General features: G+C 39.0%; 1 pseudogene; it reads left to right on the top strand.

Annotated features, from left to right (window-relative positions):
• Positions 1–303: 303 nt before the first annotated feature.
• On the top strand, positions 304–405 carry LOC120361764 (U2 spliceosomal RNA; annotated as a pseudogene).
• The last annotated feature ends 19,557 nt before the right edge of the window (positions 406–19,962 follow it).

The following is a 19,962-nucleotide window of genomic DNA, read 5'->3' as shown; positions in this document are numbered from 1 at the left end:
GTATTTTTAGTAGAGACAGGGTTTCACCATGTTAGTCAGGCTGGTCTTGAATTCCTGACCTCAAGTGATCTGCCCATCTGAGCCTTCCAAAGTTCTGGGATTACAATATGAGGCACCATACCTGGCCAATATTTTGTAAGATTTATTTTTAAGTATTTTATTTATATGGGGATGCTAATGTAAATGGTATTGAGCTTTTAATTTCAGATTCCACTTGTTCACTGCAAGTATGTAGGAAAGTGATTGACTTTTGTGTATTAACCATTAAAAAACCAGTCAAATTAAATTTTAAAAAGTTGTTAAATTGCTTCTCAACCTTTTGGCTAAGATCAAGTGTAGCATTTGTTCTTATCAGTTTAAAAGAGTTTTCTGAGCAAAGAACAATTTGTAAATCAGGCAGCCTCCTGAGCCAGAGTAGGCTCAAAGAATCCAGCACAGCCACATGGTGGATTTATGGAGAGAAAAGGGAAAATGATGTACAGAAAATGGAAGTGAGGTACAGAAACAGCTGGATGGTTATAGCTTGGTGTTTGCATTATTTGAACACACTTTGAACAGCTGGCCACATTTGATTGGCCAAAACTTGACAATTGGCATGAGTAGGCTATAGCCTGTTTATATCTCCACTTATAGTTCATGTACAGAGAAACCTTTAGGTTGAACTTAAAATGTGTAAGAAGGCAGCTTTAGGCTAAACTTCATTTAACACTGTGCATCCTGAAACCATGCTGTAATTGCTTCTTTGGTCTAGGTTTTAATAAATGGATTATTTTGGATTTTCTATCTAGATAATCATTTCATCTGCAAACAAAGCTTTCTATTTTCCTTCTCTATCAGCATATCTTTAATTTTTTATTTAAAAATTAATATAACTGACACATAATTATACATATTTATGTGGTACCTAGTGATGTTTAAATACTGGCCCCTGTATAGTGATCAGATCAGGGTAGTTAGCCTATCCATTATCTCAAGCATTTATCATTTTTTTTCCTGCGGAAAATGCAATATCCTCCTTTTAACTATTTGAAACTGTGTATTATTGTTACCTGTAGTCATCATATGGTCCTTTGGAACACTAGAATATATTCCTCCTATCTAATCAAAATGTTGAATCCTTTAACCAATCTCTTTCTATCGTTCTCTCCCCATTACTGTTCTCAGCCTCTAGTATGCTCTGTTCTACTTTTACTTCTCTGAGATCTAGTTTAAGCCCTCATATATGAGTGAGAACATGGAGAGTTTATGTTCCTGGCTCATGCCACTTAACATAATGGCCTCCAGTTTCATCCATGTTACCACAAATGACAGGATTGCATTCCTTTTCTGGGTGAATAGTTCTCCATTCTGTGTATATACCACATTTTCTTTTCCATTCATCTATTGTTTGACACATCTTGATTCCATATCTTGGCTATTGTGAATACTGCTGCAGTAAACACTGAAGGGCAGATGACTCTTTGATACACTGTTTTTTTCCTTTGGGTAAATGTCCAGTAGTGGGATTGCTGGATCATATGGTGGTTCTCTTTGTATTTTTTGAGGAACTTGTATACTGTTCTCCATAGTGGCTGTATTAGCTTAGCTTGCATTTTCACCAACAGTGTCTGAGTTCCCTTTTCACATCCTCACCAGCATTTTTTTTTTGTTGTCTTGACAGTTGGCATCCTAACTATGGTGGCATAATATGTCATTGTCTTGTCTGTGTTTCCCTGATGATTAGTCATGTTGAACATTTTTCACATATTTTTTGGCCACTTGTATGTCTTCTTTTAAGAAATAGTTCCAGACCAATAACAAGCTCTGAAATTGAATCAGTAACAAACAACCTACTACCCACATAAAGCACAGGACCAGATGGATTCACAGCCAAATTCTACCAGATGTACAAAGAGCTGGTACCATTTCTAACGAAACTATTCCAAAAAAAAAAAATTGAGGAGGAGAGGGACTTCTCCTTAATTCATTCTATGAGGCCGGCATCATCCTGATACCAAAACCTGGCGGAGACACAACAACAAAAAAGAAAACTTCAGGCCAATATCCTTGATGAGCATCAATGCAAAACTCCTCAACAAAATACTGGCAAACTGCATTCAGTGGCACATTAAAAAGCTAATACACCATGAACAACTAAGCTTTACCTTGGTATACAAGGTTGGTTCAACCTATGCAAATCAATAAATGTAATTCATCACATAACATAAACAGAACTAAAGACAAAAACCACATGATTATCTCAACAGACACAAAAAAGGATTTTGATAAAACTTAACATCCCTTTATGCTAAAAACTCTCTACTAGGTATTGAAGGAACATAAATCAAAATAATAAGAGCCATTTTTGACAAACCCACCGTTAACCTCATACTAAATAGGAAAAAGCTGGAAGCATTCCTCTTGAAAACTGGCACAAGACAAGGGTGCCCTCTTTTACCAATCCTATTCAACATAGAATTGGAAGTTCTGGCAAGAGCAATCAGGAAAGAGAAAGACATCAAGGGCATGCAAATAGGAAGGGAGGATGTCAAACTATTTCTGTTGACAAATCACAAGATTCTATATCTAGAAGACCCCATAGTCTTGGCCCCAAGGACCCTTAAGCCAATAAACAATTTTAGTAAAGTTTCTGGATACACAATCAACATACAAAAATCAACAAGATTTCTATAAAACAGTCAAGCTGAGAGTCAAATCAGGAAGGCAATCCCATTCACAATTGCCACAAAAAGAATAAGATACCTAGGAATGCAGTTAACTAGTGAGGTGAAAGATCTCTACAATGAGAGTTACAAAACACTGTTCAAAAGAAATCAGAGGACACAAATAGAACATTTTATGCTCATGGATAGGAAGACTCGATATTAAAATAGCCTTACTGCCCAAAGCAATTTACAGATTCAACGTTATTCTTATCAAGCTACCAATAATGTTCTTCATGGAATTAGAAAAAAACTATTTTAAAATTTATATGATACCAAAAAGAGTTCAAATAGCCAAGGCGATCCTAAGTAAAAAGAACAAAGCTGGAGGCATCATGCTACCAAATCTCAAACTATACTTCAAGACTACAATAACCAAAGCAGTACAGTACTGGTTCAATAACTGTCACATAGACAGATTCAGGATCATCATGGCAGACGGGAGGCAGAACTAGATTGCAGCTCTGTCTCAGAGAAGTGTGTGGAGGCTTGCATTGTGAATTTTAGCTTCAGAAAGACTGCAGGAATAAACCAGTATAAACTGCTCCTGCAGGACCTGGGAGACACTCCAAATATTGTGAGTGCCAAAACTGTGAAAGTGGGAAAGGAAGAGGCTCTGCTTCTGAACGCACACCTGCATTGGGGAAATGGAAAGGTCTAGTATGCAGGAGAAGTTTCTGACCTTACCTGGAGCTGAGTCAACTTACAGAGCCCAGCCAAATACAGGGGTAAAGGAAGCAGTGGGAAAGACCTGGGGAGCTCGCTGGGTTCCTAAGCAGACCATTCCTGCCTGGCACCACAGGGATCCTTCGGGAGAGTGTCCAGAGGCATGAGGAAAATGCAACAACAAGAAGAAAGTCTTCAGCCGAACTTTGTAACAATTTGAACTGGGTGAGAAACCTTCTGGCCAGAACTTAGGGGTGGGCATGAATCCGGCTTGCAGACACCACAGATGGGAGAAGAACTAAAGCATTTTTCTTTTGCAGCTGGGAAACGGATAGCCTGGGGCAAGTTCTCAGCTCTGCTTGCCCACTGCTTGGAAACAGACTCAGTGCTGTTGGAGGGGAAATGGTGGGAGTGAGACTGGCCCTTTGAATTGCATGAGAGCTGGGTGAGGCCTGTGACTACCAGCTTTACTCCACTTCCCTGACAGCCTGCATGACACAGCAGAGGTAACCATAATCCTCCTAGGTACACAACTACATTGACCTGAGAGCCTCATCTCCACCCCCCATAGCAGCCTCAGCAAGATCTGCCCAAGGAGAATCTGGGCTGAGACATGCCTAGCCCTGCCCTTACCTGATGGTCCTTCCCTACCCACCCTGATAGCCGAAGATAAAAGGGATATACTATTGGGAGTTCTCGACCCTGCCTACCACTTTTTCCTTTCCATACTACCACAGCTGAGGCCCACCAGCACAAAAATAGAACATTAAACCACCAAAGCTAAGAACCCTCACAAAATCCATTTCACCCACCTGCCACCTCCACTGGAACAGGTTCTGGTATCCCTGGCTGAGAGACCCCACAGACAGTTCACATCATAGGACTCTGTGCAGACAACCCCCAGTATCAGCCCAGAGCCAGGTAAATTTGCTAGGTGGTTAGACCCAGAAGAGACAATAATCCCTGCAGCTCAGCTCTCAGGAAGCCACATCTATAGGAAAAGGAGGAGAGTACTATATCAAGGGAAAACCCCATGAGACAAAAGAATCTGACAGCCTTCAGCTCTAGACCCTCCCTCTGGCAGCGCCTACCCAAATGAGAAGAAACCAGAAAACCAACTCTGGTAATATGACAAAATTAGGCTTTTTATCACTCACCCCACCGCCCCACACAAAATCACACTACTTCACTAGCAATGGATCCAAACCAAGAAGAAATCCCTGATTTACCTGAGAAAGAATTTACCTGATTAGTTGTGAAGCTAATCAGAAAGTCACTAGAGAAAAGCAAAGCCCAATGCAAGGAAATTAAAAAAAGAAAAAAAAAAAGATACAAGAAGGGGGAAAAATACTCAAATAGAATAAAGAAAAAACAATAAATTCAGGAAACATTAATTGGACACATTATATAAATGCAAAATGCTCCGGAAAATTTTAGCTATAGAGTTGAAGAAGTAGAAGAAAGAAATTCAGAGCTCAAAGACAAGGTCTTTGAATTAACCCAATCCAACCAAGACAAAGAAAAAAGAATAAGAAAATATGAACAAAGCCTCCAAGAAATCTGGGATAATATTAAATGACCAAACCTAAGAATATTCAGCATTTTTGAGGAAGAAAAATCTAAAAGTTTGGAAAACATATTTGGGAATAATCAAGGAAAACGTCCCCAGCTTTGCTAGAGACCTAGACATCCAAATACAAAAAGCACACAGAGCACCTGGGAAATTCATCACAAAAAGATCATCACCTAGGCACATTGTCATCAGCTTATCTAAAGTTAAGATGAAGGGAAGTATCTTCAGAGCTGTGAGACAAAAGCGCCAGGTAACCTATCAAGGAAAACCTAACATTAACAGTAGATTTCTCAGCAGAAACTCTGTAAGCTAGAAGGATCCTGGGCCCTATCTTTGGCCTCCTTGAACAAAACCATTATCAGCCAAGAATTTTGTATCAGAGAAACAAAGTGTCATGTATGAAGGAAAGATACAGTCTCTCTCAGACAAATGCTGAGAGAATCTGCTACTATCAAGCCACCACTGTTAACGGTGGAGGGTGTCTGGGTACTTGGCATCTTGAAGAAAGAATTGGATAAAATGTACAAACAACACAAGGAAGGAATGGAGGGATTTATTGAAAATAAAAGTACACTCTACAGTGTTGGAGTGGGCCTGAGAATAGGAGCTCAAATGCCCTCTTACAGAGTTCTTGTGAGTTTAAATACCCTCTACTTGGGATATGCCTTACGTAAATGGAGAGGATGCAGTAAAGTTACAAAGTCATTTACTCAGTGTATGCCCTGTGGAGAACATATCTCCTGTTGCAGCTAAAGTGTGAATTGACCTCATGTCCCTGCCTCCAGACCTTATTTTCCTGCCCCATCTCACCCCCACCCCCAGAGATGTGATCCCCGTAAATCTTAAAGGGAGGCAGAGGGAACAATGGTTTTTCTTCTGTAACTGCTTCACGCTGCTGTGTCTAATGGAGGCAGGATAGCTCCTTGATGGCCAGGCATGATGTCTTTACGTGGAACTAACTGGAGCCTCTTTTGCATGATCATCTGAAGTTTGATGGTCTCTAGGTGAGAGATAATGAATTTAGTTAAAAGATTTAATGGGAACTTCAGGGGTGGATATCTATGCTGTCAGAAATGTTTGTTCTAGAGATTTGCAGAAGCAAAAAAAGAAAACCTGGTCTGTTCTAGAATCCATGTGTTCCCTTAAAGTCTTAGCATGAGTGACTCCATTTTGGTTTGATTTGCTTTGTTGGGGTCTAGTGTATGAACTTAGTCCAAAACAATGGCTTCCCAGAATGTTGTTAAAAATATTCCTCCTTTTTGGTCATGCTGTCACCTGGGTGAGAGCCTTAGCGCCACTCTCAGTTGACATCATTTTGGGTTTCTGGTCTTAGCATATCATTTATAGGTTACAGTGTCCTCATGATTGCATACTTTTTTCAGATTCTGTTGTTCCAGTTGAAGGGAGACCATATGACATTCTAGAGATGGCTGAATGCAAGCATTTAAAGCCTTTAAGAGAATACAGTGCACTAGAGAGACTATCATTGTGACTATTGGGATGATAATACCAGGAGTTCAGAGTATGCTCCTTACCCAAGGTACCCATAAACTAAACCTTCTAAAGTCAAATAGATCAAGGAATGAACTAGATAAAGAATTTACCCACTTAACTAAGCAGTCTCTTTGTTCATCCCGTACCACCGAATTTCTGTAATCTTCATTTAATGTATTTCTCCGTAGGCTACAATTTCCAGCAGCTGCATAGATACTTCCCTGTTTAGCCAATTCTATCATAACTTTCACAAGAGAATTCGGTGTATTGTGTAACTGTAGCCCTTACAGTAGAATTTGCTGTACAAATTATGAGGAATACATTTCTAATCATTGCTTATTTTATTTTTTAATATTTATAGTATGTTTTTGTTTTTTTTTTTTTAATTATTATACTTTAGGTTCTGGGGCACATGTGCAGAATATGCAAGTTTGTTGCATAGGTATACATGTACCATGGCGGTTTGCTGCATCCATCATCCCTTCATCTCTATCACGTATTTCTCTTAATGCTGTCACTCCCCTAGGCACCCACCCCCATGACAGGCCCCAGTATATGATGTTTCCTCCCTGTGTCCATGTGTTCTCATTGTTCAACTCCCACTTATGAGTGACAACATGCAGGGTTTGGTTTTCTGTTTCTGTATTTGTTTGCTGAGAATGATGGTTTCCAGCTTCATCCATGCCCCTGCAAAGGACATGAACTCATTCTTTTTTTATGGCTGCATAGTATTCCATGGTACATCTGTGCCACATTTTCTTTATCCAGTTTATCATTGATGGGCATTTGGGTTGGTTCCAAGTCTTTGCTATTGTGAATAGTGCCACAGTAAACATATGTGTGCATGTGTCTTTATAATAGAATGATTTATAATCCTTTGGGTATATACTAAGTAATGGGATTGCTTAGTCAAATGACATTTCTGGTTCTTGATCCTTGAGGAGTCACTACATTGTCTTCTACAATGATTGAACTAATTTACACTCTTACCAACAGTGTAAAAGCTTTCTCATTTCTCCATATCCTCTCCAGCATCTGTTGTTTCCTCAACTTTTTAATGATCACCATTCTAACTGGTGTGAGGTGATATCTCAATGTGGTTTTGATTTGCATTTCTCTAATGACCAGTGATGATGAGCTTTTTTTTCATATGTTTGTTGGCTACATAAATGTCTTTTTTGAGAAGTGTCTGTTCATATCCTTTGCACACTTTTCAATGGGGTTGTTTTCTTCTTGTAAATTTAATTTGTTTATAGATTCTGATTATTAGCCCTTTGTCAGATGGAAAGATTGCAAAAATTTTCTCCCATTCTGTAGGTTGCCTGTTTACTCTGATGATAGTTTCTTTTCCTGTGTAGAAGCTCTTTAATTAGATCCCATTTGTCTATTTTGGCTTTTGTTGCCATTGCTTCTGGTGTTTTAGTCATGAAGTCTTTGCCCATGCCTATGTCTTGAATAGTATTACCTAGGTTTTCTTCTTGGGTTTTTATGGTTTTATGTCTTATGTTTAAATCTTTAATCCATCTTGAGTTAATTTTTGTATAAGGTGTAAGGAAGGGGTCCAGTTTCAGTTTTCTGTATATGGCTAGCCGGTTTTCCCAACACCATTTATTAAGTAGGGAATCCTTTCCCCATTGCTTGTTTTTGTCAGGTTTGTCAAAGATCAGATGGATGTAGATGTGTAGTGTTATTTCTGAGACCTCTGTTCAATTTCATCTACATATCTTTTTTTGGTACCAGTACCATGCTGTTTAAGTTACTGTGGCCTTGTAGTATAGTTTGAAGTCAGGTAGCCTAATGCCTCCAGCTTTGTTCTTTTTGCTTAGGATTGCCTTGGCTATGTGGGCTCTTTATTGGATCCTTATAAAATTTAAAGTAGTTTTTTCTAGTTATTTGAAGAAAGTGAATGGTAGTTTGATGGAGATAGCATTGTATCTATAAATTACTTAGGGTGGTATAGCCATTTTCATGATATTCATTCTTCTTTTCCATGAGCATGAAATGTTTTTCCCTTTGTTTGTTTCCTCTCTTATTTCCTTGAGCAGTAGTTTCCTTGAAGAGGTCCTTTACATTTCTTGTAAGTTGTATTCCTAGGTATTTTATTCTCTTTGTAGCAATTGTGAATGGGAGTTCACTCATGATTTGACTCTCTGTTTGTCTATTATTGGCATATAGGAATGCTTGTGGTTTTTGTACATTGATTTTGTATCCGGAGAATTTGCTAAAGTTGCTTATCAGCTTACGGAGATTTTGGGCTGAGACGATGGGGTTTTCTAAATACACAACCATGCTATCTGCAAACAGAGACAATTTGAATTCCTCTTTTCCTATTTGAATACCCTTTATTTCTTTCTCTTGCCTGATTGCCCTGGAGAGAAATTTAGATACTATGCTGAATAGGAGTGGTGAGAGGGGACATCCTTGTCTTGTGCTGGTTTTAAAAGGGTATGCTTCTAGTTTTTGCCCATTCAGTGTGATACTGGCTGTGGGTTTGTCATACATAGCTGTTCTTATTTTGAGATACATTCCATCAGTACCTAGTTTACTGAGAGGTTTTAGCATGAAAGTGTGTTGAATTTTGTCAAAGGCCTTTTCTGCATCTGTTAAGATAATCGTGTGTGTGCGTGTGTGTGTGTGTGTGTGTGTGTGTGTGCGCGTGTGTCTTTTGTCATTGGTTCTGTTCATGTGATGGATTGTTTATTGATTTGCATGTGTGGAACCAGCCCTGTATCTCAGGGATGAAGCCAACTTGGTTGTGATGGATAAGATTTTTGATATGCTGCTGGAATCAGTTTGCCAGTATTTTATTGAGAAGTTTTGCATCAATGTTCATTTTTGCATTAGTGTTAAAGGCTTGGATATCCTTGCTAATTTTCTGTCTTATTGATCAATGTTCATTAGGGTTACTGGCCTGATACTTTCTTTTTTTTGTGTGTGTCTCTGCTAGGTTTTGGTGTCAGGATCGATGCTGGCCTCAAAAAATGAGTTAGGGAGGATTCCCTCTTTTTTTATTGTTTGGAATAGTTTCAGAAGGAATGGTACCAGCTTCTCTTTGTACCTCTGGTATAATTCAGCTGTGAATCTGTCTGCAGGAACTTTCTTGGTTGGTAGGCTCTTAATTACTGCCTCAGTTTAAGAACTTGTTATTCAGGGATTTGACTTCTTTTTGTTTAGGCTTGAGAAGGTGTACGTGTTCAGGAATTTATCCATTTCTTCCAGATTTTTTAGTTTATTTTGTAGAGGTGTTTATAGTATTTTCTGATGGTAGTTTGTATTTCTGTGGGATTGGTGGTGATATCCCCTTTATCATTTTTTACTGCATCTATTTGATTCTTCTCTCTTTTCTTCTTTTTTAGTCTGACTAGTGGTCTATCTATTCTGTTGATCCTTTAAAAAACCATGCTCCTGGATTTATTGATTTTTTTGAAGGGTTTTTTGTGTCTCTATCTCCTTCAGTTTTGTTCTGATCTTAGTTATTTCTTGTCTTCTGCTAGCTTTTGGATTTGTTTGCTTTTGCTTCTCTAGTTCTTTTAATTGTGATATTAGGGTGTCACTTTTAGATCTTTCCTCTGTTCTCTTGTGGGCATTAGTGCTATAAATTTCCCTCTAGACACTGCTTTAAATGTGTCACAGAGATTCCAGTACATTGTGTCTTTGTTCTCATTGGTTTCAAATAACTTTTTAACGTTTGCCTTATTTTTTGAATTTACCCAGTAGTCATTTAGGAGCAGGTTGTTCAGTGTTCATGTAGTTTTGTGGTTTTGAGTGAGTTTCTTAATTTGAGTTCTAATTTGATTGCACTGTGGTCTGAGAGACTGCTATGATTTTAATTCTTTTGCATTTGCTGAAGACTTACTTCCAATTATGTAGTCAATTTTAGAATAAGTGAGATGTGGTGCTGAGAAGAATGTATATTCTGTTGATTTGGGGTGGAGAGTTCTGTAGATGTCTATTATGTCTGCTTGGTCCAGAGCTGAGTTCAAGTCCTGGATATCCTTGCTAGTTTTCTGTCTCATTGATCTGTCTAATATTGACAGTGGGGTGTTAAAGTCTCCTACTATTATTGTGTGGGTGTGCAAATCTTTTTGTAAGTCTCTAAAAACTTGCTTTATGAATCTGGGTGCTCCTGTATTGGGTACATATATATTTAGGATAGTTAGCTCTTCTCGTTGCATTGATCTCTTTACCATTATGTAATTCCCTTATTTGTCTTTTTTTGATCTTTGTTGGTTTAAAGTCTGTTTTATTAGAGACTAGAATTGCAACCTCTGCTTTTTGTTTGTTTGTTTGTTTTCCATTTGCCTGTTAATTCTTCCTTCATCCCTTTATTTTGAACCTATGTGTGTCTTTGCATGTGAGATGGGTCTACTGAATACAGCACACTGATGGGTCTTGACTCTTTACCCAACTTGCCAATGTGTCTTTTAACTGGGGCATTTAGTCCATTTACATTTAAGGCTAATATTATTATGTGTGAATTTGATCCAGTCATTATGATGATAGCTGGTTATTTTGCCTGTTTGTTGATTCAATTTCTTCATAGTGTTGATGATCTTTACAATTTGGTATGGTTTTCAGTGGCTGGTACTGGTAGATTTTTTCCATGCTTAGTGCTTTCTTCATGTAAGGCAGGCCTGGTGGTGAAAAAATCTCTCAGCGTTTGCTTGTCTGTAAAGGATTTTATTTCTCCTTCATTTATAATGCTTAGTTTAGTGGGATATAAAATTCTCAGTTGAAAATTCTTTTCATTAAGAATGTTGAATTTTGGCCCCTAGTCTCTTTGGGCTTGTAGGGTTTCTGCAGAGAGATCTGCTGTAAGCCTATGGGCATCCCTTTGTGGATAACCTGATCTTTCTCTCTGGCCATGCTTAACATTTTTTCCTTCATTTCAACCTTGGTGAATCTGACGATTATGTGCCATGGGGTTGCTCTTCTCAGGGAGTATCTTTGTGGTGGTCTCTGTATTTCCTGAATTTGGATGTTGACTTGTCTTGCTAGATTAAGGAAGTTCTCCTGGCTGATAGTATCCTGAAGAGTGTTTTCCAATTTGGTTGCATTCTCCTTGTCACTTTCAGGTACATGTAGATTTGGTCTTTTCACATAGTCCCATATTTCTTGAAGGCTTTGTTTGTTCCTTTTCAGTCTTTTTTCTCTAATCTTGCTTTCTTGCTTTATTTCATTGAGTTGATCTTCAATCTCTGATATCCTTTCTTTCATTTGATTTATTTGGCTATTGAAACTTGTGTATGCTTCATGAAATTCTTGTGCTGTGTTTTTCAGCTCCATCAGGTCATTTATGTTCTTCTCTAAACTGGTTATTCTAGTTAGTAATTCTTCTAACCTTTTTATAAGGTTTTTAGCTTCCTTGTATTGGGTTAGAACATGCTTCTTTGCCTCAGAGGAGTTTGTTATTACCCACCTTCTGAAGCCTACTTCTGTCAGTTTGTCAGACTCATTCTCCATTCAGTGTTGTTCCCTTGCTGGCAAGGAGTTGTGATCCTTTAGAGGAAAAGAGCCATTCTGGTTTTTGGAATTTTCTGTCTTTTTGTGCTGGTTTCTTCCCACCTTCATGGATTTATCTACCTTTGGTTTTTCATGTTGGTGGCCTTCAGATGGTGTCTGAGTGGATGTCCTTTTTGGTGATGTTGATGCTATTCCTTTCTGTTTGTTAGTTTTCCTTCTAACAGTCAGGTCCCAGGTCTGCTGGAGTTTGCTGGAGGTCCACTCCAGACACTGTTTACTTGGGTATAACCAGCAGAAGCTGCAGAATAGCAATGATTGCTGCCTGTCCCTTCCTCTGGAAGCTTCATCCTAGAGGAGCACCCACCAGATGCTGGCCAGAGCTCTCCTGTATGATGTTTCTGTTGGCCCCTTATGGGAGGTATCTCCCAATCAGGAGACACATGGGTTAGGGACTTGCTTGAGGAGGCAGTCTGATCCTTAGCAGCAATTGAACGCTCTTCTGGGAGATCTGCTGCTCTCTTCAGAGCCATCAGGAAGGGACATTTAAGTCTGCTGAAGCTGCACCCACAGCCACCTCCTTCCCCAGGTGCTCTGTCCCAGCGAAATGGGGGTTTTATCCATAAGCCACTGACTAGGGCTGCTGCCTTTTTTTTTCTCCCAGAGATTCCATGCCCAGAGAGGAGGAATCTAGAGAGGCAGTCTGGCCACAGCTGCCTTGCTGAGCTGAGGTGGACTACACCCAGTTCAGTCTTCTGGACAACTTTCTTTATACTGTGAGGGTAAAACAGCCTATTTAAGCCTCAGCAATGGTGGTGACCCTCCCCCAACCAATCTCAAGCATCCCAGTTTGACCTCAGACTGCTGTTCTGGCAGTGAGAATTTCAAGCCAGTGGATCTTAGTTTGCTGGGCTCTGTGGGTATGGAACCTGATAAACCAGACCACTTGGTTCCCTGGCTTTAGCCCCCTTTCCATGGGAGTAAAGAGTTTTGTCTTGCCTGCATTCCAGGCACTACTGTGATATGGAAAAGAACTCCTGCAGCTAGCTCAGTGTCTGCCAAAATGTCTACCCAGTTTTGTGCTTGAAACCCAGGACCATGGTGGTACAGGCACCAGAGGGGATCTCCTGGTCTGCAAGACCATAAGAAAAGCACAGTATCTAGGCCGGAATGCACCATTCTTCATGGCACAGTCCCTCACAGCTTAGTCCCTCATGCTTCCATTTGCTAGGAGAGGGAGCTCCCCAACACCTTGTACTTCCTGTGTGAGGCAACACTCCACCCCGCTTCAGCTCACCTCTGTGGGCTGCACCCACTGTCCAACCAGTACCAATGAGATGAACTGGGTACCTCAGTTCAAAATGCAGAAATCACCCACCTTCTATATTGATCTCCCTGGGAGCTGCAGACTGGAGCTGTTCCTATTTGGCCATCTTGCCAGATAAATATTGCTTCTTTTATTTTAAATCATGAAAAAAGGACCTAAAAATAATGGTCTTTTAGAATAGTAAAGGTCTTCTGGCAATGTTTTCTTTAACCCATGATGTCAGTTAAGAGGAGTGAACTAATGTTTTGTTTTTGATTATGTGGCAATTAAAGTTTATTACCTACATTGGACCTTTATTTTTTACCTATCAGAGTATAAAGTAATCCATGTATAAAGCTGGCTGCAAACTCTTTCACAAATAAAAGTACATCCCATTAGTGCATATAACTGTCCTCTTTTCCACTTCATAGAGGCATAAGCAAGAAAAAATATTGAAAGGTAAGAGTTTCATGGTAGTATAAGTCTTAATCTGTGAACTTAGGAAAGAAGTTCACATCAAGGATGCCGTCTTCTTCTTGTGAGAAGTTTCCATGGTTAACCTTATCTCAAGGATTTCAGCGAGTGCACAGTTCCAAAGGTGTGGAGAAACCCTTCTCAGTTGCGAGACCGTGAACCTCAAAGTCCAGAGTCCCCAAGTTTTGTTGTAGTGTGGATGGTGAGGACAGTCTTTCTCTGATGTTTCTAGAAAATTTCAACCAAAAAAAGTTTATATACCTGGTTAAAAAAAAAAAAGTGATCTACTGTTGTAAAAATCAGTCCTCTTGCATGGGAAAACTTTCATACAACCAGAAAACATGCATTGAAAATAACAGTTGAATGAAATCCTTTCATAAAATGTTTAAATGGCCGACTAGGTGGCCAAATATACCTGAAGCTTTAGTTGTTTTCCCAGGAATGTGGGATCAAGCATTGGTTATAAACTGTTTTAAACAATTTCAGTATTAGCTGGTTTAACATAAAAGTATTTTCTTGATATTTGTTAAAAACAAGTAGTTTAGATAGTTCCTCTTCAAAGAGTTTCACTTTGTTACAAACAAGGTGTTCTTCTCTGAAAGGTCTTTACTTCCTTGTACTGTCTGTTCTGAAGTCTTATTTTCCTGTTCTTTTTCTAAAGTAATCTTGCCCATGAATCTATCAGCCCCTCCTGCCCTGCTGTGCTCAGGCATGCCTGCCAAGAAATCACCCCCTCCCTGTGGTAACAGCTCTCTCCACTGAAACTGTTCTTCCCTGTGCTCTTCAAATTAGAGTGTTTAGCTTAGACTGTGTGGTTTGACCCCAACTAATAGGGGAATGATACAGCAGCTAATGCCAACTGTGTTAAGAATTAAAAGCCCCTGCTTTCCTTTGTTCATGGTGCTCTTACCATTGCTCCATCAGCTAGATACACCCTTCTATAGAAGTAAATTTGCCTTGCTGAGAAAATTGTGTTCAAGTGCTATTTCTTTTGTGGTACTGAAAATTTGTTTCTAACAATATTTAATTAACTTTTTGTTTTACTTGTGTTAGTAGCTTTGCATTAGGAAATTTGATTATTTCTGTGGTTTACAATAACTTAATAACTATAATTGAGAATGGTTGCATATACTTAGACATTAGAATTTTAGAAATCCCATACAATTTTGAAATATATATTAGTACTATTGACAAAAACATAACCTAAACATTGAACATTATTTTGGCAGTCCTATATATCTAACCATGTTAAATAATCCTTTTTATCTCTTTTCTGAATGTTTTCAGAGGCCCTCTGATTCATCCAGAAAGCAAAGCACTAGGAAAAACAATTTTGAAACCAAAGTTTGATTTTGGAATTCCAGATTACCATAAATTATTATACCAAAATGATTATTAGAAATTTTAAGAAGTAAAAGCCTTTTATAACCTTAAAAAAAAGTTTTACTATTCTTAAACATCTTGTATGTGAAACTGTTTCTAATAGTCTTAATTGCATGTTCCAATGGTGACTCAGCAATTTTAACTTTAATGTAAAATAGGGTAAGTTATGTTCTGATAAGGTTTGACTATTTGTAGCATAGCTAGGGTGTGGCCAACTTCACATGTCCCAAGGCCCTTCCTAGCTAGAAAGCAGACAAGTTAAATAATTTTCAAAATCAAAGAAGCAGTTTATGACCTTAAAGCAATTAAAAAACCTAATATTTGAACATAATTTAGACCACATGTTTACATTTTGAAGACATTTGTATTTTACCAATACTCCTGAAAACCATTTTTATTTCCCAGAGATTGCTAAGGTCACATGAAATGCATTACACTTTCTACTTTTTTTGGCAAAATCTTATTTAAGCTATTATTATTATTAAACCAATTAATTAAAACTTTGCAGAGTAGATATACAGTGACTTTTTTTTTTTTTGAGATGGAGTTTCGCTCTTGTTATCCAAGCTGGAATGCAATGGCGCGATCTCAGCTCACCGCAGCCTCTGCCTCCTGGGTTCAGGCAGTTCTCCTGCCTCAGCCTCCTGAGTAGCTGGGATTACAGGCACGCACCACCATGCCCAGCTGATTTTTTTTTTTTTTGTATTTTTTTAGTAGAGACGGGGTTTCACCATGTTGACCAGGATGGTCTCGATCTCTTGACCTCATGATCCACCTGCCTTGGCCTCCCAAAGTGCTGGGATTATGGGCTTGAGCCACCATGCCCAGTCTACAGTGACTTTTACTTTATATTTAACCAGTTTACACAGAGAGAAAGGCCAGAGGCTGGTAAAAAAAATTCATGTCCTTTTGCTGGCATGCCAGGTTTCTGGTTTCTCTCTCTGAGCAGCCCTGCCCACCCTGCTTGACTTTATGTAAACAGACACATTGCCATGAATTAAGAATATTTATACATAATTTATAAATTTTGGAGAAATTAGGCAGAGAGAGAGAAATATAAAAAATCTATTATTGAGAATACAATCAACACACTTAAAGTATCAGGAAGCCTAAACTTCAAAAAGTTAGTTTAAGGATAAAAACCTGGTGTGTGTCATTAATTTTTGCAGGCCTGACAAAATAGCTTAGGCATTCAAAATAAATGGAATAAATGATGACTTGCTAGAAATGCATCAGAACTAAATAAAAGCCTTCTATTAGAAACAAACAAAAAAATCATGGTAAAATATATATATATATATATATATATATATATATATATATATATATATACACACGTATATACAAGCAAAGCCAGAGGAGAATAAATAACAAAGTGGTGAAAACTAGAAACATAAACAAACAGGAAACCAACCCTACATTTTTCTACTCAATTTGCCCTGGAGGTTGCCGTGTTACCTAGGACCCCCAAAACCCCCACATAATGAATATTTTATTCGTGATACACAATTCAATGTCCTTAAGTTCACCAATATCATTATACATTTTGTGCAATCAAGAAATCCATTTTAGGCACATGGCCAATAAGTACTCTAACCCTATCCATACAAAACAGTAAACACAGTGTGAAACAATGCAAGCATGTATGTGAAATTTGGCTTTACATTTAATTTAGCTTTATGCTTAACTATATTAAAAAACAATTGCCAAACTGCTGATGCATTTTTTTTTACAATATTTCTTATTTTACTTTAATCAAGATTAAGAGCTTTGACTGTGAAAATATTAATTAGCCAAATGTCTTCAATTCTCTATTAGGTTTTAAGGAATATTTTATTTAAACTTTTCCCACATCTTCCTCTCCTACTTAATGGTTCCTTACTACATTATGTTATAAATAACCTTTTCAAATCTGTAATTTTAACTAACTTTTAGAATAACTTTTGAAACCTGTTAGAAAAAATTATTTTTTTAAATAATAACATAACCTTTTCTGGCATATTTTGTATTCAGAATTATGTGTTAACTAAAAGTTTTATCCTTAGTAACCTAAAACTTTAATGAAATCCTAAAAAGCAAGAAATCCTGAATTATCAGATATGGGCATTTGTAGATAAGAACAATTCACAATTTTAGGAACATATTTTTCCAAATTGTTAAATGCACATTCTGAATGAAGAGACCCCTACTAACAAGCTTTGTGTGAGCAACATGGCTGTTTATTCACCTGGGCACAGGTGGGCTGAGTCTGAAAAGAGAGTCAGCAGAGGGTGGTGGGATAGGAGTTGGTTTTTATAGGTTTGGGGTAAGCAGGGGAAAGATACAGAAGTTACAGTTCAGGGTGATTTTTGCAAGCTGGGAGGTGGTCATAGTATTGGAGTCCTGAGGTTGAACAAGATTACTTAAAAGGTCCAATTGGCTTATCAGTTGAGCACGAATAAGGAACAATAGAAGAATGTCTCAAAGTTAATTAAGCATGGCACGGGTTGATCATTTCTTCTCCTTTTGTGGTTTTCTGGTCACTTCAGACTTTTTAGTTCCAGGACCTCATCTGGAGTGTCTGTGTAGGTCACAGAGGTTATCATGGCATAGTCCATGGTGGTGTCAGTCAGTCTAAAAGACCTTACATTCCTGTCTCTTTGTATTAGTCATACAGAGGAAAAAGGAATGAATAGTGGAGGGCAGTGGAATATTAAAAAGTCTGGCACAGATGGGGTGATACTTCTCAGGGCTTCTTTGAGCGGGATTTGGGGGCATAGCAGAAACCTAAAGAATTGAGACTGCTGGGAGATCTTGAGGCAAGGGGTGATATTGTGGGGTTGTTAGAAGGAGCATTTGTCATATTCACTGGTTATTGCTTGTATATGATTTTGTAGGAATTGCGAGACTAATCAGAAAACACAGGGTTGAAATAAGAGAAGGATAAAGATAGGTATCAGAGGACTAAGGATTAGAAGAAGCCATGATGCCCAGGTAGAGAGTGTCCAGTTAGTCTATCCAGGTCCAGAATAACCATTTGTCTGGTTAGTGAGCATTTGGGCTGTATCCTTTAATCTATTGATGGCATCATATAAGAGGCTGGACTGGTTTACATAAAAATAACATTCTTCATTTAGGAATAGGCAAACAGCCCCTTTTTCAGCAGTCAGTAAATCAAGACACCTGTGGTTTTAGAACAGCTGAAGCTAGGGAATTTACTTGAGCTTGAAGAAGGAATAGTGATTAAAAGGAGTTAATTCTGCAATGCTGGAAAAGGAGTTAATTCTGCAATGCTAGAAAAGGAGTTAATTCTGCAATGCTAGCAGAGGAATCTTTAGAGATGCTATAGAAGGTGACAATTGAAGTGGTAAGGTCTGCCATGCCTGTGCTGAGTGTGGTAGTAATTCCTAACCCTACAAGTAAGGGGATCGATGGAATGACCCACTTGTGTCATGTTGGGATCACAAGGGGAATAGAAGGGCTTTCATCTCTGTTGGCAAACTGAATTTTGTGAGTAAAGAAAACTGGGGTACAAGTGCCTGTCCAGTTGGTAGGAAGGCAGAGGTAAGAAGAAGAACCATAGACGAAAAAATGTTCTTGGCTTAGACAGAACTGCAAGGGTAAACCGAAAAGGCGAGAAAGTATTCTGAGGGTGCTGGGGCTTTGGACCCAAATGCCAAGGGAACCAGCAAGGCCTGTGGCTTTAAAGGTTGTAGTGGGGTTTGGTGGGGCAACTGTGTGGAGGGAGAGCTTTTGTTTTCATGGTGTATGAGAAAGCGTGTGACATCTATAAGTAACCACTCACTTTCATTAACAAGATTGGATATGAGCACACAGGAAGAGGGCTCTGGAGGTGAGTCTGATAAACAAGGGGAGGATGGCCAAGGATGGAGTGAGAGACAGGGTAAATGCCTACCTAGGCCAAGTAAGAGAGGGCAAAGGATAGATATTAAGGGGCTGGTATGTTCCTATTTCTTGTTTAATGTGGGGGACAGTGCCTTGGAGGTGAAGTGTAAAGGAACACAGAGGATGGGAAGTCCCCTAGGGGAATTCCATTAGGTGATTTCAAGGAAATATATAAGGGAGCATCAATAAGGAAAAAGATGCCTGACAAAAGTAGAAGGTATACTAGGTTTTTATAGGGTTCTTCCACTTCGGGGATACAGATGAGTTTAAGAGAAGTTGGGAAAGTACTTGTGACTTCCAGGAGGAGGTGGACAAGTGAAGCTGATTGTCTGATGGACACAGCTTTATCCTGGAATGACGGACTCACTGGGGAGGGTCTTGTAGATGGGCAATGGTTGGGGTGCTATAGATGACCAGGAAGGATGCTGTCCATCAAGGTTGCGGAGATCGAGGGGTTAGGCTTTTAACTAGGCCTGACCTTCTGGCTGGGGTGTTTTCCTATGGCTGGGTATCTGGAGTGGGTGAGAGGAAATTAGCAGCCTGGTGGATTTCATGTCTGGCCTGCTGGAGGACTGGAAGATAGTTGCCAAGAGGACTGGTGTCTGGAATAGGTTAGGCCCAAGCAGAAGTTCAAAGAGACTATACCCTGTGGGTTCTTGAGGAGTGGCTTGAATCCTGAGTCCTCTGCAGTGGATAATTCTGGCCTTGGCTAGAAGGAGAATGGCCTTAAGGAGGGTCTTTATTAAGGGGGCATTGATAATAGAGGACTCCTGTATGGTAAGAAACCTCTTTCTGCCCATAAAACAGCATGGTGGTGAAGGATGTGGAATGTGTATTTAGAATCAGTGTAAATATAAACATGTAGTCCTTTGGCAAGAGTAAGAGCATGGGTTTAGGCAAATCAGTTAAGCTTGCTGAGAAGTGGTAGAAGAGGGAAGTGTGGAAGCCTTGATAATAGATGAGTGGGATGTAACAGCATAGTCAGCTTTGGCTGGTGCCATTATAAACAATGCGTGGTC

This window comes from Saimiri boliviensis, chromosome 13 (assembly GCF_048565385.1).
Source record: "Saimiri boliviensis isolate mSaiBol1 chromosome 13, mSaiBol1.pri, whole genome shotgun sequence".
NCBI classification, from domain to species: Eukaryota; Metazoa; Chordata; class Mammalia; order Primates; family Cebidae; genus Saimiri; species Saimiri boliviensis.
Note: the sequence above shows the minus strand (reverse complement) of the source record. Positions and strands in the feature narration are given on the sequence as shown.